Source organism: Puma concolor, chromosome D3 (genome assembly GCF_028749965.1).
Source record: "Puma concolor isolate L17-30 chromosome D3, mPumCon1.1.hap2, whole genome shotgun sequence".
In the NCBI taxonomy this organism is placed as follows: Eukaryota; Metazoa; Chordata; class Mammalia; order Carnivora; family Felidae; genus Puma; species Puma concolor.
The window spans coordinates 7,267,733-7,287,415 of NC_141678.1; the positions used below are offsets into that span (position 1 = coordinate 7,267,733).

The window sequence follows — 19,683 nt, forward strand, 5'->3', positions numbered from 1 at the left end:
TAAGTGGCTGGCTTCCCTGGCAGGTGGTTTTCTTTTCTCTTTTCTTTTTTGTTTTCTCTTCTGTCCAGTCCTCTCCTTTTCTTTTCTTTTCTTTTCTCTTTTTCATGTTTATTTATTTTTGAGAGAGAGCGCTGAGAGAGAGGGAGACACAGAATCTGGAAGCAGGCTCCAGGCTCGGAGATGTCAGCAAGGAGCCCAGTGCAGGGCTCTAACTCACTAACCGCAAGATCATGACCTGAGCCTAAGCAGACACTCAACCCTCTACCGACTGAGCCCCTCAGGTGCCGCCTGGCAGGTAGTTTTCTAAGGCAAATTTTTACAGGTATGAGTAGCTGGAAAGTCAAGCTTTCTGCACAGAAGAGGTTGTATTTTTCTTCCCGTTGAGCAATACTATTTGACTATCTTCATTTGCTCTGTTTTCTGAAGGAGATGTCATATGTAAATCAATCACTTAGATAAAATTTGTCTTACGACTTTATGCATTTAGCATTAAAGCCTGTGTGTGTGTGTGTGTGTGTGTGGTCGTTGATCATTTGTTTGTATTTGTACTGCCAAACCAGAAGCACTATATAAACATTATAGAATGGAAAAAAAATACAAACTAATTTTCTTTTGCACTTAAGCTCCTTGAAATAAACACAGAAATGAGAATTAACTTTAGCAGCCTGAAGCCTTGCTCTATAATGACAAAAGGAACATTCTGAACTAAAATTAACTTCCCCACCAAAGGTGCTAATTTTTGCTTTTATGGTGTCCACATAGTTACAAAGGAAAAAGCACCGTGGTACCACATTTAGAAAATTGACTGAGGATGCCGAGAAGACTTGTGGGTCCTAGGGCCCTGTGGACAAACAGTAAAATGGAAGATTTGATGTGATGGGTTCTAATCCCTATTTATGATTTTTGATAGAATAACGATAATTTAAGAAATTAAAAAAAATCTCATTAAACTCATTAAGTGATGGCATGTCTTCCCGAGGGGAACAACATGAAAATCCCTGGCAAGCAACTGTCATCCTTAACATTTGGGGAAGGTTGACATTGTACTCTAACCATTTTGACTGATGAGATATTGATTCAAATACAGTAGTTGTCCTTATGACTGCTTTGAACTGAAATGTTTTGCTCTTAGAAAGGGACGTAGACGTTTATCCTTTCTGGCTGCCTAGAATCCAAACGCCATTCCAACTTGGGGAATCTTGAGCTGGGTCCTAAGCCCCTTTTCCCGATAGGGAACCAAAGAGGCAGCGCTGTGCCCTCTCCTGGATCCCCGGCATCTGCAACACAGCCTGGCGACCTAGGCTGAGCCAATCGGATCATCCTGTTGGGATTTAGAAACTTCAGGAAGGAGTACAAAGGCCCAAACCTGGCTAAAAAAGATGCCCTGTGGAAGAAAGAAGAGAGTCCTAAAGTGGCCACAAGTGTCCAGTGACACGAGGCCCTGCCGTAATTCATTCCCATCGTTTGCAGTACCCGGTGTCTCCAGTGATCAGCTTTCCCAGGGTCCTGCACCTTATCAGTATCCCCTCTGAAGTTACTTTAAGGTTTATTTTCTCTAATAAAGGCAGGTGTTCTATCTGCCTTCCAACCTCCACATATACACCATGGGGAAAGGGAAAAAAAAAGTACCCTGTTGGCACCACTCCTGTTGTCTTTGTCCTTATTTTCATCTCTTTTCTATGATTCTCCTAAGATTTAAGAAGGCAGTGGCGAGAGGGGCACCCGGGTGGCTCAGTCGGTTGAGCGGCCGACTTCACCTCAGGTCATGATCTCTCAGTTCATGAGTTCGAGCCCCTCGTCGGCTCCATAAGAATTTTAGGATCAACTTTTCCGTTTCTGAAAAAGTCTGGTTGGGATTTTGATAGGAATTGTGTTAAAGCTGGGAAGCTTCAAGGGGATTCACCATCTTAACACTAAGTGTCCCAATGCATGAATATGGGACTTTTCACTTATTTAATCTTTAATTTACTTAATCAATATTTTGTAGTTATTTAGTACAGAACAGTCTCCTTTATTTATTTTTTCACCTTTTTAATGTTTATTTTTGAGAGAGAGAGAGAGAGAGAGAGGCAGAGTGCAAGTGGGGGAGGGGCAGAGAGAGAGGGAGACACAGAATCTGGAGCAGGCTCCAAGCTCCGAGCTGTCAGCACAGAGCCCGACACAGGGCTTGAACTTGTGAATTGCAAGATCATGTCCTGAGCCGAAGTGGGACGCTTAACTGACTGAGCCACCCGGATGCCCCTGTCACCTCTGCCTTATAAAAAGGTCTCTCTGATAACAAGGCAGAAAAGGGACTGAAAGTCAATAACATGAGTCAGGAAGACCAACAATCAAATGTTGCCGTTAGCCAGAAGGGAGGACATTACTTCCTGCATTGCAACTGTCCCATAATAGTGGTGGTCTAGACTCCAGTGGCAGGAAGGGGAGAGAGGTATAGATGGATTTACAACAAATATGATAGAATTGACAGAACTTGGTGATCAACTGCAAGAATTTGACCTGCTTGCACATGGATAGGAATTCAGGAATTAAGTAGGTACGGGAGGAGTTAGGAGCTCTGTCCTGAATATGTGTAATTTGTGTCTATGACATAATAAATATTTACTGAATAAATCGAAGTGGAGATATCCAACATCCATTTGGTTGTTTTAAAAATATTTCATATTTTAATATTTTGTTAATATTTTAATATTTAATAATCTCAAGGTCAGGAGGAGCTGTGAGATCATGGCCTGAGCTGAAATCAAGAGTCAGAGAGGCCTAACCGATTGAGCCACCCAGGCGCCCCTCCAACATCCATTTGTACATACCAATTTGAAATTCAAGAATTAAGGGCTGTAGATGTGGATCTGGCAATTGTTTGTACAGAGATAGTAATTGAAAATACGTAAATTGGTGGGATTATACAGAGAAAAAAATGGGTGGCAAGAGAAGAGGGAACTGAACAGATCCCTGAGGCACATCAATATTAAGGAGTAGGTAGAGTCTTGAAAAAAGAGATTGAGGAGGAATAGCCAGTGAAGAAGGAAGAAAACAAGAAGGGTGCGATACTGTAGAAGACACAGGATGAGGAGCAGATATGAAAGGAGGATGTATCAGTTAGCTATTGCTAAGTAACAATCCATCTCAAGACAGGGGATTAAAACTGCAACTATTTATTAAGCTCATAATTCCGTAGGTTGGAAGTTTAGACGGTGCTTATTTGGGTAGTTCTTCTGGTCTCAGTGGAGCTCCCTGAGAGTCCCTAACTGCAGCCAGTTACAGGTTATCCAGGTAGCTCTTCCAATGGATTTTGGCATGAATAATTGTTGCTGCTTTTTGCAATATACCACAGAGGGAATAGCCAACAGTGAAGATGCTGCTAATAGGTCAAGCAGGTGAAATTCTTGCCTCCACTGCTCAGCTGACACTCCTATTGCCGGAGTGATCAGTAACAGCCACGTCACGTGGTTCACTAAATGACCCAGTGGTCATCGATGACATTGGCAGTAACAACTTCTAAGCAATGTGGGCAAAAGCCAGATTGCAATGGGGAAACAGGGACATCAGACATAGAAAGCTTGTTCAAGAAACTTGGCTGGGAAAGTGCAGATGTGTTGAAGGAGAGTCTTGTTCTGTTTCACTTGTTTTTTTGTTTTTTTAATGTTTATTTATTTTTGAGAGAGAGAGAGAAAGAGACATCATGCGTGGAGGAGGGGCAGAGAGAGAGAGAGAGAGAGAGGGAGACACAGAATGTGAAGCAGGTTCCGGGCGCTGAGCTGTCAGCATGGAGCCCATCTTGGGGCTTGAACTCACAAACTGTGAGATCATGACCTGAGCTGAAATCAGACGCTTAACCGACTGAGCCACCCAGGCACCCCTCACTTTGTTTTTAAGATAAAGGAGCTTGAATATATTTACATGTTAACAAGGAGTCGGTAGAGACAAATAGGTTGAAGATACTGGAGAAAAAGTATATAATTCATATGGTTGGCATTAATGTTCAATCTGAGACCTACCCAGGTATGCCAAAAGTTAAACAAGAATATGGTAGGGGTGCCTGGGTGGCTTAGTCGGTTAAGCGCCTGACTTCAGCTCAGGTCATGATCTCGTGGTCCATGGGTTTGAGCCCCTCATCGGGCTCTGTGCTGACAACTCAGAGCCTGGAGCCTGCTTTGGATTTTTTGTCTCCATTTCTCTCTGCCCCTCCCCCACTCACGCTCTCTCTCCATCTCTCAAAAATGAATAAATGTTAAAAACAATTAAAAATATCAACAAGAATATGATAGCCTACCTTCTCTAGCAAAGTTCAGAACAATGAGATGATTTGTATGTGAAAATACTACACGTGCTTGTAGATGGATTATGTGCATTACAAAACTTCAAGGGTCACTCGAGGACCCTCCACTGAGGAAAAACTCCTAGAAGCAGCTTTTTGTCTCTCCCGAACCATGTTTACCTTGGAGCAGGACTCAGAACTATGTGGCATCTCCCAAAAGCAAATTTTTTTTTTTAAATGTTTATTCATTTTTGAGACAGAAAGACAAACAGAATGCGAGTAGGGGAGAGGCAGAGAGAGAGGGAGACACAGAATCCGAAGCAGGCTCCAGGTTCTGAGCTGTCAGCACAGAGCCTGACGTGGGGCTCGAACTCACTAACCACGAGGTCCTGACCTGAGCCAAAATCGGGCACTTAACTGACTGAGCCACCGAGGTGCCCCCCAAAAGCAAATTTCAAATTCACAAAGCATTAACAAGTGGTGTACGTTTTATGAAGAATTTAGAGTAAGATACAGTTACACACAACATACAGAAAAGCAATGAAAATCCTCAGTAACCATTTCTAGTTTCTTCATAAAGTTCCTTTTCAACCAGTCTGTTAGCCCTTGAATATTTATTTTATTGTTCTAAATAGCTGTTTTGGTTCTTATCCAATATTTGCCCCTGATGAATAGGTGTCTTCCCAGGAGAGGAATTTTTCAGTCTTTCTGTTTGGCCACCTTGGCCTGTTGGGTTTTGTCTTCATGCTCATTAATTACCTCGGGGTAACAACATAGCTGCTTTGGCTCCAGATAGCACATCTGTGTTTGTCTCCATTTAACAGGGAAGGAAAAGCTTTCCCAGAAGTGCCTCTAGCTGACTTTCTTAGGGAAAGTCTGAGTAAGTGAGCATAAATTCTTGGGCACATTGCCATGTCAAATATAATCAGGGTTTATTAGGTAAAAAAAAAAAAAAAAAAAAAAAGGCTAAGGGATGTTGGGGAGGCAATCGGCAATGTCAGCCACAGCTGAGTTCTTGGGCGGGGGGCTGTGCTGGTTCTGTGTCCAAGTGTGTGCTTGGAGTCTGCAACTCACATATGCTCTTTCTTGGCTCAGTTAGGACTCCGTGCCTCCTCCCGCTGACTCAGCCTCCCCTCCTCCCACCCACACAGCAGGCACCTCTGAGCCTCTGCCACGCTGCGATGCTGCCACAGTGGCTCCCAGAGCAGGCACACACACACTCAACCGGCCATTCATGCCACCGAGCGTCCAAGGGAGGCCCAGAAGCGCAAACCGGATCTTCCTCGTGCCTGACCTTGGCGGCCATCTTCCTAACAATGTCGGCATGGAGCTACCACGCTGCCTAAGGGGTTTCTTCCAGACTCTTAAATGTAGACTGGGGACAAAGGCTTCTCTTCTTTGCCCTAGATGTCAACCTGTGGATCTGCCGTCCTCCCCTGACTCTCTTCTTCATTTCTTCCTCATCAACTCCCAGGCCTGGAAGTACAGCCTTCTCTCTTTGTTCTTCTCTGCCACAACCCCTCTCTTCCCATCTCCAGCCTCCTGGCTAAGCCTTAATGCTAGACCAGGGTTTTTTCTGTGCAACACAGCAGAAAGTCGAAAGTCTTCCAGGCCCTTGGTATGACACATGGGAGGTAAAGGAGTTTTTGATAATCCTTTCTCACTTGACAATGCTGGAATATCAAGCCATTCTTCTCTGCAAAATTCTGTTTTGGGTTGCACAACATGGTGACTGCAACTAATGTCCCCGAGTCATACACTTAAAAATGGTTAAAATGGCAAATTCTTGTTCTATGTTTTTTTTTTTACCACAATTAAAAAATTAATAATGTAATATACTAAAAACCATTGAATCGTATGCTTTAAATGGGTGAATTGTAGGGTAAACGAATTACCTCTCAATAAAGGTCAAAACCTGAATAGTAATTCCTTCTTTTTCTTTGCTCTTCTCAGGTAACAACCCAACTTAGACTCACTCCCATCTCAGTCACTGCAAGTGGATGCCTTAGGCTGTCTAGGCTCAAGCTCAGGTATGACAAAAGACAAGAAAAGCATATTAATATTTTGCTTTACGTAAATACTTGTAAATACTTCCATTAAACATTTGTGTAGACACCTCTCCCTTCCTTATTTAAAAAAAGGGCGCGCCTGGGCGGCTTAGCCAGTTAAGCGTCCATCTAAGTCACGATCTCGCCAGTCCCGAGTTCAAGCCCTGCCTCGGGCTCTGCACTGACAGCTCAGAGCCTGCAGCCCACTTTGGATTCTGTGTCTCCCTCTCTCTCTGTCCTTTTCCCATTAACGGTCTGTCTCTCTCTCACAAAAAAAAAAAAAAAAAAAAAATTAAAAATGGCATATTATACACAGTTATGCCTCTTCTTTTTTGTTGTTGAAACTATTTCCTCCAGGAAAGCCTGAGAACTGTCCCGTTGACAACCATTAAGAGTATCCCAAGTGTATCCAACTGACCTGTTCACAAGAAACAAACACACCCAGAAAACACACACACTTATCCTCATGTAGCCCGTGAGGCATGAAGTCAGGGAGGTTAATATAATACTACAGAGTTAAATAAACTAGTTTTAATCTGGTATTAACATTAATCATTTTTTTTTTGTTTTTTTTTTAACGTTTATTTATTTTTGAGACAGAGAGAGACAGAGCATGAATGGGGGAGGCGCAGAGAGAGAAGGAGACACAGAATCTGAAACAGGCTCCAGACTCTGAGCTGTCAGCACAGAGCCCGACGCGGGGCTCGAACTCACGGAGCGTGAGATCATGACCTGAGCTGAAGTCGGACGCTTAACCGACCGAGCCACCCAGGCGCCCCTAACCATTTTGTTTTTATTAAATATTCTTTTAAATGTTTATTCTTGAGGGAGAGAGAGACAGAGTGTGAGTGGGGGAGGGGCAGAGAGAGGTAGACACAGAATCCCAAGCAGGCCCCAGGCTCCAAGCTGTCAGCATAGAGCCCGACATGGGGCTCGAACCCATGAGCCGTGAGATCAGGACCTGAGCTGAAGTCGGACGCTTAACCAACGATGCTTTTACTGACCATGTGCCCCGTAAAATTAGCCATTTTAGAGCACACAACTCAGTAGCATCTAGTACATTCACAATGTCGTGCGACCACCAAAGCTGTCTAGTTTCAAACGTTTATATCACTCCAAAAGGAGATCGGCACCCATTAAGCTGGTGCCTCGGCCTCTGGCAACCACCACCTACTTTCTATTTCTATGTGTTGACCTATTCCCGATATTTCATATAAACAGAGGCACAATATGTGCCTTTTTGTCTGGCTTCTTTCCCTTAGCATCATACTTTCAAGGTTCATCCAGATTGTAGCGTGGGTCAGTAGTGTATTATTTTTTCTTTTGGCTGGACAATATTTCATTGTATTTATGTACCATACTTTACCTATTCATCTGCTGATGGACATTTGGCTTGTTTCTACCTTTTGGCTGCTGTGAATAGTGCTGCTGTGAACATGGGTATACATGTATTTGTTTGAGTGTGCTTGATTTTTGCTGGAGATAGGAGCAGCTTTTCATGCACTCAACAAATATTTATTGAATTAGGTTTGAACGGCTGCATCAACCACCGATTTCACAAATGTTTTGCTTTACTGGAGAAAAGTCACAGAATCTTAAAAATGTTTGTGGTAGGAACTTTATACGTCATCTTATTCAACCCCCTCATCATGAAACTACATGCACTCAAAGCACCAGTCTATTTAGAAGGCCTTAAATACAGTTTACATCATGATGTGTGGCGCCCTACTGATATTGTTCTTTGTTAACTCGACGTGTACAATACAGCTTTTGTTGTCACAAGATGGCTCCCTTTGAGAAGTGATGACAGGAATTTAAATTTAGCTTGTCATTCTTGCGTTTCGCTTTTTGAAAAATTCCATGGAACCACTATCATCAGCTTTCTTTCTTTCTTCTTTCTTTCTTTCTTTTTTCATCAGCTTTCTTCTTCCTTTCTTCCTTTTCTTTCTTTCTTTCTTTCGATCTTTTTAAGTAATCTCTACACCCAAAGTGGGGTTTGAACTTACAACCCTGAGATCCAAAAATTGTATGCTCTACGAGCTGAGCCAGCTAGGTGCCCCCTGTCAGTGTTTTTTGTATAAAGTAGATATAGCACTTTTTTTTTTTTTTTTTAATTTATCTCCACACCCAATGTGAGGCTAGAAGCTCATGACCCTGAGATCAAGAGTCATATGCTCTATGGACTGAGCCAGCCAGATGCCCCCATGCAGTCTTCATTGATTCAGTGATAAAATTACTTTTTGGCCCCAAATAGTGTGTGTCTGCTTCATCATACATTGTGGGATTTATTTTCTGTGTCCTTTCTTTGATGTTGAAGACTGTTTTGCTCCGGATTAGTATCCCCCACCCCCACCCCCCGCCTTTGAGCTATTGTTGACATATAACATTATATTCTTTTCAGGTGCACAGCATAATGATTCAGTATATATATGGGATAGTCACTTTCTCATTAAACAAACCAGCCATAGGTCCTTACCTTTGCAAGGGAATGTAAATATTTCCTTGAACATTAAAGTTAACTTAAATGTTTTTTTTGTATCTCATTTTGTAATTTTCTCTCTAAATTTTTGGCAGAGCTGAATGAAATTGACAAAAGGCATGGACTGGTGCATTATACCCACTGTGGGCATAAAGCCAGCGAATTCATGGAACAGCGATTACTACACCTTGACTTATTAGCAAACCAGATAGCAGTAAAAGTCAAGGCTGGAGGACAGGACTTCTCTGCTGTCCCTTCCCAAACCTGGAACGGTGCTTGGGACACAGTAGGGGTTCAGTAAATATTTTTTGGATGAATGAAACTAAGTTGACTCTGGTTTCTGAAATAACACTAATAAAACTAGATGTAATTTAAAAAATAACATAGTGAAAATGATTATTTTCATTTAAATAAAGATTATTTAGATCATTAAAATAAAGATTATTTTCATCATGGACTATCTCTTGAGTTACATTTTAAAATATTATATAAGTATATAATTTAATTGTTATTATTTAATTATCTATCATGGTTCAGGAACTTAAAGAAAAGAAAAAAGAGAAAGAGAAAGAAAATTTACTTTTAATTTAAGGGATGTTTTTGTTTTGACGGACTTTGTTTCATTTTCTATTTCAGAAGCTCTATAAATCCTCACATCTTTATAGCAATTTACAAAGGACTCTCCAACCACTATTTTATAGTGTGTGTTGTTTTTGAATGGCGGGAAAAACTATTTCTTAAAAAAAATTTCTTTTGAGATTTAAAATATTTCTAAATAGCAATGAATTATTAAATTTCTTTAAATGTTTATTTTTGAGAGAGAGAGAGAGAGAGAGAAAGAGAGAGCACGAGTCAGGGAGGGGCAGAGAGAGAGGGAGATACAGAATCTGAAGCAGGCTCCAGGCTCTGAGCTGTCAGCACAGAGCCTGATACAGGGCTCGAACCCACGAACCATGACCTGAGCCGAAGTCAGATGCTTAACCGACTGAGCCACTCAGTCTCCCCTTTAAAAAAAAGGAGAAAATACAGCAGAAAATTCCCCAGTTATTTAGAACCTGAAGTCTTAACACTCCATCTTTTTTAATAAGCAAGTGTTATTCTGGGGATGCAGCTAGAGCAATACATAAGAGTCAACAAATCCTTGCTCTCTTGGAACTTACATTCCAGTAGAGGCTGAGTAAGACAGGAAATAAAATAATAAACCTGCAGTACTGTGGAAAACTAGCACAAAAAGAATTAATGCTAAAGAGCTGTGTAGAAACAAACCACAAACATCTATCACTTTATAGAGAATATTCCTTACTCATTTTAGTTGAGGATCTTAAATTTTTGTGTGTGTGGGGGGGAATCAAAGAAATGCATGCACACGGTTTTAAAAAATAAAGCATATGAGAGTTTATAATGAAAAGCAACATTGTTCTGCCCACCTTCCCACCCCATCTTCCCCAGAAAACATTATTATTATTTTTTTTAAGATTTTATTTTTAAGGGGGCGCCTGGGTGGTTCAGTGGGTTAAGCATCCGACTTCCGCTCAGGTCATGATCTCGTGGTTCATGAATTCGAGCCCTGCATTGGGCTCTGTGCTGACCACTCATTGCCTGGAGCCTGCTTCAGATTCTGTCTCCCTCTCTCTCTGCCCTTCCCCTGCTCTACTCTGTCTCTTTCAAAAATAAATATTACCAAAAAAAAATTTTTATTTTTAAGTAATCTTTACACCCAACATGAGGCCTGAACCCATAACCCTGAGATCAAGAGTCACATCCTCCACCAGGTGAGCCTACCAGGTGCCCCAACTTCCCCACTTTGTAAAAGGAAGATCTGGGAGACCCTACCAGGCTTTCTACTTCTGCTACTTCCCTCCATCTTCCAAAGTCTTGTCTATTGAGCTGTTCTAAAACTTTTACAAAAGATATGCATTTAAAAAGGGTCAGTGGCTAAATCTAAAAATGGAATAACGTAAATGTTTATTTTGAGGTAGGCCTGAGCATGTTCTTTAGTCTTAACACCGTCCCTCTGTGGGACAGAGCAGTCAGTGTTCAGGTGGCAGGGCTGGGGGTAGGCCTTGGTCACAAAATTTAAGGGGCACTGAACTCACTAGTTTAGAGAAATAACATTTTAATGCAGTATTAAAAAATGGAGATTAATGCAAAAATATCTATAAGGAACAAAATATCAGCGTTTTAAAATACAGACAGGCTCAGTAGAATGAGTAAAGAGACAAACAGAAGTGATTATAGTTGCACCTCACCATTAACAATGACCTCATTCTATGGCATCTATGATTATATAGGTTGCTTATTACAGCTGAAAAGCCTTCAGATGAGGGGGTGAGGTAAGCCTTTCAGATTAGGAATATGGATACTGGATTTCAGGGGTGCCCCCACCACTTTGGCCTCGAAGCTTGCAAACGAGGGCAGTGTTGAATTAAGAAATATAAACTTTGTTATTCAAAACGTGAATCGAGGGGAAGGGGCAGCAGGTAAATTCACTTTGTTCAGAGCTTCCAGCAATGCCAGAGTGGTTCCCTCCCTTTGCTCTGGGCGAGCCTGTTGGTCCAGCTGAACAGTGCTTTGAATAAAGGTCAGCCAAGAGGTCGCCCTCCTGATTATTCTTTTCTACCGCGGGGAGGAGGGGGCCCTGGGCCCCTTATCCACCCCTGAGTCGCTGCAAAACCCTGGGCTTCCCTGACAGCTGCAAATTCCTCCCAGGAGCCACAAAGCTTCTGGGGTTGCCATGGTCCATGAGAGTGAAATGCTGGCCGCCCTCTGCTGCAGCAGCCCTAAGCAGGCTGTTGCTGCCTCCTCTCCAGTCCCTTTCAAAAGCTTTTAAAGGAGATCCCTGCGGGGAGGAGGGAGGACGGGACAGTAACCAGGGCTTTCGTCCAAGCGGCTGGGGCGAATGAAAGAGGCTTTTCTCAAACGAATGGAGCAAGTGCTGGGCTTGTTTCAAGGGATTTTTAACACTCGGTCTTTCCCTGGAGGAAAGGGGAGTGCAGAGATGGTCCTTCTCAAGCTTCAGTTGTTGTAGGCAGCTCCTTTCAGTTTTTTCCAGGGATTCCGCACCCTGGGGCCTTCCCCGGAGGGAGCGGAGGGCAGAGAAGACACTCCCTAAACTTAACCTGCTGTGGGCAGCTCCTCCTAGCTTATTTCCAAGGATTTCTCACCCTGGGTCTGGTGAGATAGATAAAAGAAAAGAAAAAGAAAAAGAATCAATCAGCCCCACGCTAGCAGGCTGCGGTCAGCACTGAAAAGAGCTCTCGGGTGTGACTTGCCAATTCTGGGCACACTTTTCAGAAAACGCGCAACTAACCGAAATGACCAGAAGCCCCAGGCCTCTGGGTCTTCCTTCACACCTTCCTCCCATTCCGGTCCTCAATAGAGTCTGAGGGCCGGACGGCGGGCGGCTGGAGATCGGCTCCCCGGCAGCGGCGGGTGCAGACAAAGGGGCGGCGGCGGTGCGGGGCTCAGGCCGGGGTCGGGGTCGGGGTCGGGGGCGGGCGCGGGGCTCGCGGCGCGGGGCCGGGCCGGGGGCGGGCGCGGCAGCCGAGAGCGCGGGGAGGAGCCGCGGCCGCGTCTTCTCCTGGCGGCGCGCGCCTGCCCGGCCCCGCGGCGGCGGCGGCGGCGGCGCGTCACGCTCTCCCCCGCCCCGAGCCGAGGAGCCGGGAGGCGGCGGCCGCGCGGCTGCTGCTGCTGCTGCTGCTGCTGCAGTGGGGCAGGTGGCGACGACTGGCGGCGACCGAGACGGCGGTGAGCGGGGCGAGGCGCGGGCCCTCTCCCCTTCCCCGGTGCCCTCCTCCCCTTCCTCTCGCGCCGGGCCGGGCCCGCTCCCGTCCTCCGGGCCGGGCAGTGAGGGGCCGGGCCCGGCGTCCGGGAGGGCCCCGAGTGCCCCTCGCGGGGCCGCTCCCGAGGGGAGACCCGAGGAGTCCCGAGCGGGTGGCCCTGGAGGCCAGCGGGGGGCCCCGGGGTGCCCTCCACCGGAGCCGGAAAAGTGGCCGGCCCTGTCAGCGCCGAGCCCGGCCTTCCCTTCCTCCGTCCGCCTCAAGATGGAGCTTGGAGTCCTTGCCCCTGCGCCGCCCCAGGCGCCGCTCCCTCCCGGGCACCCCGCTCCGCTCCCCTCGGCCCTGGGGGTGGGGGTGGGCGTTGGGGCGGCCCGGACCCCCCCCACCCCCGGGAGGCCGAGCCCCGGGGGGACCTGTTGCCCCCGGGCGCTGCCGCCGGTCTCCCGAGCGTTCCTCGGGCCCTGCCACCGGGTGCCCGCGAGCCGGAATGGAGGGCACCCTGGCCGTGGCCTCCGTGCGTGCGCCGGCCGGCGGGCTGGCCCGGCTGGCCTCGGGCCTGGCTGGCTTATGGCTTTTGTCCCCCCACCCCACCTCCCCTAGGTGGGACTGATTGTCGGAGAAGGTGGGTGACAAGAGGTGACCGGGATTTCTGAAATAACACCACTGCCCCGTAACCGGAGCCTTCTCCCTCCGCAGGGGATTCGCTCGGAAGACAGATGACACTTGTTTAGAGGTTATTTTAAAAGCACAGCCTTCTGATGCCTCCTACTTCGGAGGTCCTGTGCTTCAAAAATGTGATTTTGAATTGGGGATAAACCCTGAACTCGGCTGTTCCTCCACTTCGTGTGGCTTTTCCATCTGGCAGGAGCCGAGCACCACCCCCTCCTCCCTTCACAGCCCCACCTCTTTGGTATGAAGAAATTACACGTCAAGTCTGTAATCTTCTACCTGCCTGTTTTTAGCAAAAACTTGGCGGCCAATTACCGTATTTAAAAAGGAGGGTGGAGAAAATTGAATTTTTTTTTTTTTTTTAAGCAACCTTGCCTTCTTCCTGTTTTAGGTTAGGACAGTGCCTGGCCAGTAGGAGCTCAGTATTAGTGTTGCTGCTGTTGTGGTTATGATTCTGGTTCGTGTTACTATTTCATTATTACTATAACCTGTGGTATCCACAAGTCAGGAGAACAAATGTGTTTGACTTTTGGGTTTAATGATGACCTTTTGCAAGAATCTTCAGTTGTGTTTCTTCTCAGCCTTGGGGCATTTTTTTTTCCCTCTGGAAATAATAACAATTAACATTTATTGAGGGCTTTGTTCCGTCGGGCTCTGGGCAAGTCTTTTATGTTTTATCTTCTTAATCATCCTAACTCAATGAAGGTGCTATCATTATCCCCATTTTACAGAAGAGGCATGGAAAGGTCAAGTCCCTTGCCCAGGGTCATACAGCTAATCAGTGGTGGTGTCAGGATTTGAGCTCAGGTATTGACTCCAGGTGCTTAGTTATTAGAATCGTATAGTGAATCTCTGGCAAGGAAAAAGGCTGGCTTTTATTAAAGCAAAGGAAGTAGGTGATTGCTAGGACAAGGCTGGTGCTGGGTTTTTGAGGTTCAGAGAATGTGGTAAAGTATGTCTTAGGCCCCCTTATTCAAAGGAGTGAAAACCGAAACTGGGTGGGACCCTCAAGTAGGTATTGTCTGCAGATAAAGATCATGCCCTTCCCTACCTTTCCAAGAATTGCTTAAGCTTCTGCTTGTGCTTAAGCACAACATAAGCCGATCTGGCTTCTGTTCTTTAGGAGTTTAGAATTTGGTGTCCTTCTTATATTTAAAACATTTTTTTTTTTTTACCCAGTGTGTCTAACATTTAGTCTCTTGCATCCCATGTGACCTCTGCATAAATTCACATGAACGTAACTAAGTAATGTTTGACCACCCCCTTTTTTTTAAAATATGTTTCCCCACTTAGTGCGAGTGAAATAGAGGCAGAGAGAGGGAGGGAGAGAGAGAATCCTAAACAGGCTCCCCGCTGTTAGCTTGGAGCCAACTTGGGGCTCAATCCCATGAATCGTGAGATCATGACCTGAGCCAAAATCAAGAGTTGAATGCTTAACCGACAGAGCCACCCAGGCGCCCCTTGACCCTTGCTTTTTAAGTACTGTCTCTGTTGGGATTCTAAGCCCAATAAGTGGTTAATTAGAGATGAACTGGTCCTCTTGTGCTCCATACAGAGACAGGCATCTTTGAATTTGTCACTTATTGGCTGCCTGGTGTTGTTATTTGTAGATTTATTTCTGGCTATATATATATATATATATATATTTTTTTTTTTTTTTTTTTTTTTCATTCTGGAAATGTATGTGGTAAGGACCTTCCACTTTATTTTTCACTTTATATTTTATTTATTTAAAAAAATTTTTAACGTTTATTTTTGAGAGAGACACACACACACACAAAGAGAGCGAGCAGAGGAGAGGCAGAGAGAGAGGGATACACAGAAACCAAAGCAGGCTCCAGGCTCTGAGCTGTCAGATCATGACCTGAGCCGAAATCAGACGCTTGACTGACTGAGCCATCCAGGGATCCTTATTCTTATTTTTTTTTAAGTTTATTTGTTTTGATATAGAGAGAGTGAATGGGGGAGTGACGGGGGGAGAGAGAATCCAAGCAGGCTCCCCGTTGTCAGTGCAGAGCCCCATGTGGGGCTATTTTATTTTTTAAGATTTTTTTTTTTTAAGTAATCTATACACTCAGTGTGGGGCTCAAACCCACAACCCAGAGATTGAGGGTTGCATGCTCTACTGGGGCACCTGGGTAGCTCGGTCCAACTTCATCATCTGACTTTGGCTCAGGTCATGATCTCACTGTTCTTGGGTTCGGGCCCCATGTCAGGCACTATGCTAACAGCTCAGAGCCTGGAGTCTGCTTCAGATTCTGTCTCCCTCTCTCTCTGCCCACCGCCCCCACCCCCCGCCTGCTTGTACTCTCTCACTCTCTTTCAAAAATAAACATTTAAAAAAACTTGCTTAAATTATTAAATAAATAAAAGAGTTGCATACTCTACTGACTGAGCCAGTTGGGCCCCCCTTGTATTTCAGTTCATAGGATCCTCTGCAGGATTCTGCAGAATCCTGTGTTCGGTAAATATTACTTAGTTGATAGCAAATATGAGGTTCAGAGGTTGTTAAGATTGGTTTTATAGGAGTCAAAGCTCAAGAAAAAAGCAGATAGTGTGGTAAAGTTACTTGGAGATGGCTTAATATTTCTTAACATTGAAAGGAAATTTCATACTTTAACCATACTACTTTCCATTTTTCTATTTTATCCCAGTTTTCAGTTTCTTACTTTCCTTGTACAAATGAGGTGTGGGGTTGAGTGTGTTTTTCAGATAGAAAGAATGGACAGTGGTGTTGATTAGTTGTGACGGGCCTATAGTTCTTTACAGTATTTTTGAAGTGTTGTGATATTCTCCCCAAAGGCAGCAGGTGGGGCTCTGGAGTACCTATCTGTGGGCTGTATTAAGTCTCATTTGGTATTCACTCAACAGATATTTATTGAGCACTGCTGTGTGCCGTCCTGGGTGCTGATGATATAGCAGTGAATAAAACTGAAATCTTTGCTCTCTTGGAATCCCCCCTTCAAGTAAGGGAGGCATATGATAACCATATTAATAAAATGTATGCTTGACAGTGACACATGGTAAGAAAAAAAAAAGTCAGGGAAGGGGAAATATGCAGTTTGGGGACAAGAGTTAGGGTAATGGAAATTTTAGATAGGATGGCAAGAGGAGACCTGGCTGACTGTGTAACTTTAGAGATCTAGAGGAAGTGAGGGAATGTAGATCCTTGAGGGAAGGGCACAGTAGGAAGAGGAGTAGTAAGTGCAAAAGTCCTGAGGTGGGAGTTTGGGAGGGGGCAGGTAATTTAAGACTATATAGGTTATAGTCCTTAAAATATGTGTTTATTAAAATACTTTAAAATAGTGAAAGATACAGAATAATAACATGTTATTGGTTTTGTTGAAGCAAAAGTTAAATATGAGGGAACTGAGGCTCAAAGAATTTTACTAATTTGTCTAAAATGCCACACAGCCAGTGAGTACAGAGCTAGAAATTGAACCCTACTTGATGGTATTTTAAGCAATGTGCAGAGTTTGTTGGCTGTGGCACCTTAAATGGCTGGCAGGCCAGACCAGTACTTGATGTTCAGCCTTGCTAGTGAGTGTGTATACTTTGCTATTTGTATGCAGGATCTTTGCTCAACCCTGGGAGGCCTTGTAACTGGCATTGCATATATAGCTTTTTCCTGGAATTGTGCTCCTGGCAGCAAAGCCTTCCTTTTTAGTCTTAAAAGTTTCATGTTCAAAATCTCTGTTTAATACAAACCTTCATGTAAGTCTCTTCAATCTTAATTGGAAAGTATTGTCAGTATTTCTCTGGATATGAATTTTTTAGATAACTACTTAGGGGGGCTTTAAACTATTACAGTATCTTACATATTTTTAATATACATAGTGTATGTTTCCCATGTAGATGTAACTCAGAGAATCCACATGCTTTAAATCAGCATTTGAGTTACAATGCTCTTTTAAGGGAAAACATATTGACTGATGGTACTGCACAAGAATTTCAAGTAAGAGTGACCTCTTCAGATTTCAATCAGGGGAACAGAGGATTTTTTTTTTTTTTTTTTTTTTTTTTTTTTAAGTTTGGCAGATAGTAATTAACCAACCTTGAATTTGGCTAGGACATCTGGGTTAATATCCTGGTCCTGGCACCAAGTACCAAGGAATCTTGGCCACAATTAGTAAAGAGCTTTTTTTTTTTTTTTTTAAATCTCCATCTGGCACTTCCAGAAGGACACATTCCACTAGCACTAACTCAGTGGGTGGGTCTGGTTTTTAATTGTCTATCTTAAGTGGTTCAGCAAAAAAATCTTAAAAGTATTCTTTGTAAAATCTTTGAAAAGAGGAAGTAGCCCCATTACAGATCCATAGTTGGAACTCTCTTGGGTATCTCTTTCCCTGGGGAAATGTATTCTCTACCTCTTCTCCAGAATCATAATGAAAGTAGAGATATTTTGCTGCCCTAATGTTTTATGTAAGCCTAAGGTCTAATATACTTGTGATTTGAATTAAGTGGTTTGATATTTGTATTCTCTTTTGCTTACTTATATCTGAGTATAGCTTGGATAAGAGCCCAGTTTTAACTGCCCATTTTTTACAATTAAAATTGTCGAGTCCTTGATTTAGTCTCTGAAGTTAAAGACCTGAAGATCCAGATGTTCGGTGTGCAAATCATTTAAAGTTTGGGTTCGATACATAAAGGGATGGCAACTTTAATGAGTTTTTTTTTCCCCCCGGATTCTACAAATCCCTTGTCATGTAGTACGCTGAAATGTTTGGCATATTTTTCCCCGTCTCCTCTCAGGAAAGGTAAGAGATCTTGGAATATTTCCCTAAAAATCTTTTAACCAAGTCTTTTGATCTCCCGCCTTCTCTGCCTTAACTGATTTACTCCTCTAAGAATGATTTCTTATTGGAGACGTTATGTTCTACTACCTTAAGGCAGGAAGGATCCTATTGAGACTTTTCCAGACTGTAGAATAAATAAACTTTATAGGCTTGGTAATTTTTTTATGGCCTGAGTGAAAGAAAACTATTATCACTAAGTATCTTTCACACATGGGTGACTAGAAAAAACGTGTGTGTATCATGAAACCATATTGCTGATTTCTGTTGTTGGGCATATATGGCTTACCTAGGCTATTACATTGAGAAGCTATTATCAGAGTCAACTTTAGATTTTATTTTATTTTTTATTTTATTTTTTTAATTATTATTTTTTAATATATGAAATTTATCGTCAAATTGGTTTCCATACTCAACTTTAGATTTTAGAAAAAAGTTTTCTAAACATTTATAATCACAGTGAAGTGATTATTTTTTGGATATTCTCAGGTGTTATTTTCCGTATATACCGGTTTTAAAATGGTCCTTAACATTTTAATAATATATATTGTCTTCTAATATATGGATTCAATGCATAACGTATAAAACAAACACATAATACAAAAACACAGAAAAAAGCAAATTACCTATAATCCTACTGCCCAGAGAAAATCATTTCAGTATTTTAGAGTCTGTCCTTCCATCTTTTATCTTAAAATTTTTTTTATTTAAAGATTTTATTTTTGAGTAATTGCACTCAAGATGGAGCTCAAACTCAAAACCCCGAGATCAAGAGCCGCATACACACCCTCCCCCCGCTTTTTTTTTAATACTTAAAAAAGTATGTCTGGATTTATATTACTGTTTTTAAGTAATTAGAAGTGTAATATTTTCACTGGAAGCACTCTCAACAAACCAGCATGGGGAATCAGAACTACAGTGAAAAAGTTTGAGGTCCTGGATTTGCTTTAGCCCCAGCTTGGGCAAGTTGCTTAGCCTTTCTCTATATGCTTGTTGCTCTGTAAAATGGGGGTGACACTTGTCCTGGCCACCCTAGGGGTTTGCTGTATTGATGCAAGGGATTTGGCTTTGTTGAACTGGAGAGCTCTAGATAACCTTGTCAGGGGGTAACAGTAGTGCAGAGGGAGTTCGTGCTTTCAAATACCAAACTGGCCAGGGAACATCAAAAAGGCCAGTCCTGGGGCGCCTGGGTGGCGCAGTCGGTTAAGCGTCCGACTTCAGCCAGGTCACGATCTCGCGGTCTGTGAGTTCGAGCCCCGCGTCGGGCTCTGGGCTGATGGCTCAGAGCCTGGAGCCTGTTTCCGATTCTGTGTCTCCCTCTCTCTCTGCCCCTCCCCCGTTCATGCTCTGTCTCTCTCTGTCCCAAAAATAAATAAACATTGAAAAAAAATTAAAAAAAAAAAAAAAAAGGCCAGTCCTGTATTGCTGCTTGTCTGTTTTGTTTTGTGCATGGTTAGGTTTATAAAAAAGCTTTTCAGGTAGATGTGACTAATAGAAAGTGTCCTGTGGGGTGGCAGAGAGCCCCAGAAATGCCCGTTCATCAAACATGTGTTGAGTGCTCTGAAGGCCCTGCTGGGTACAAGCAGCTCTGTGTCTTGCAAGGTGAGACCGCTACTATGGGTGAGGTGGGACGGGACCCTGGAAGATGATCAGTTCA

At 43.6% G+C, this 19,683-nt stretch overlaps 1 protein-coding gene across 14 annotated transcripts in view; it reads left to right on the forward strand.

The window, feature by feature from the left end:
* Nucleotides 1-12,394: 12,394 nt before the first annotated feature.
* The window catches only part of CLIP1 (CAP-Gly domain containing linker protein 1), a 126,749-nt gene continuing 119,460 nt past the window's right edge, over nucleotides 12,395-19,683 (forward strand). For 13 of the 14 annotated variants that reach the window (XR_015242194.1, XM_086681576.1, XM_086681586.1 and 10 more), the window contains exon 1: nucleotides 12,395-12,532. The gene's annotated coding sequence lies outside the window, so the exon portion shown is untranslated. Of the gene's footprint in view, nucleotides 12,533-13,624; nucleotides 13,691-19,683 lie in introns of all 14 variants that reach the window. The other variant, XM_086681577.1, reaches the window with a different exon arrangement.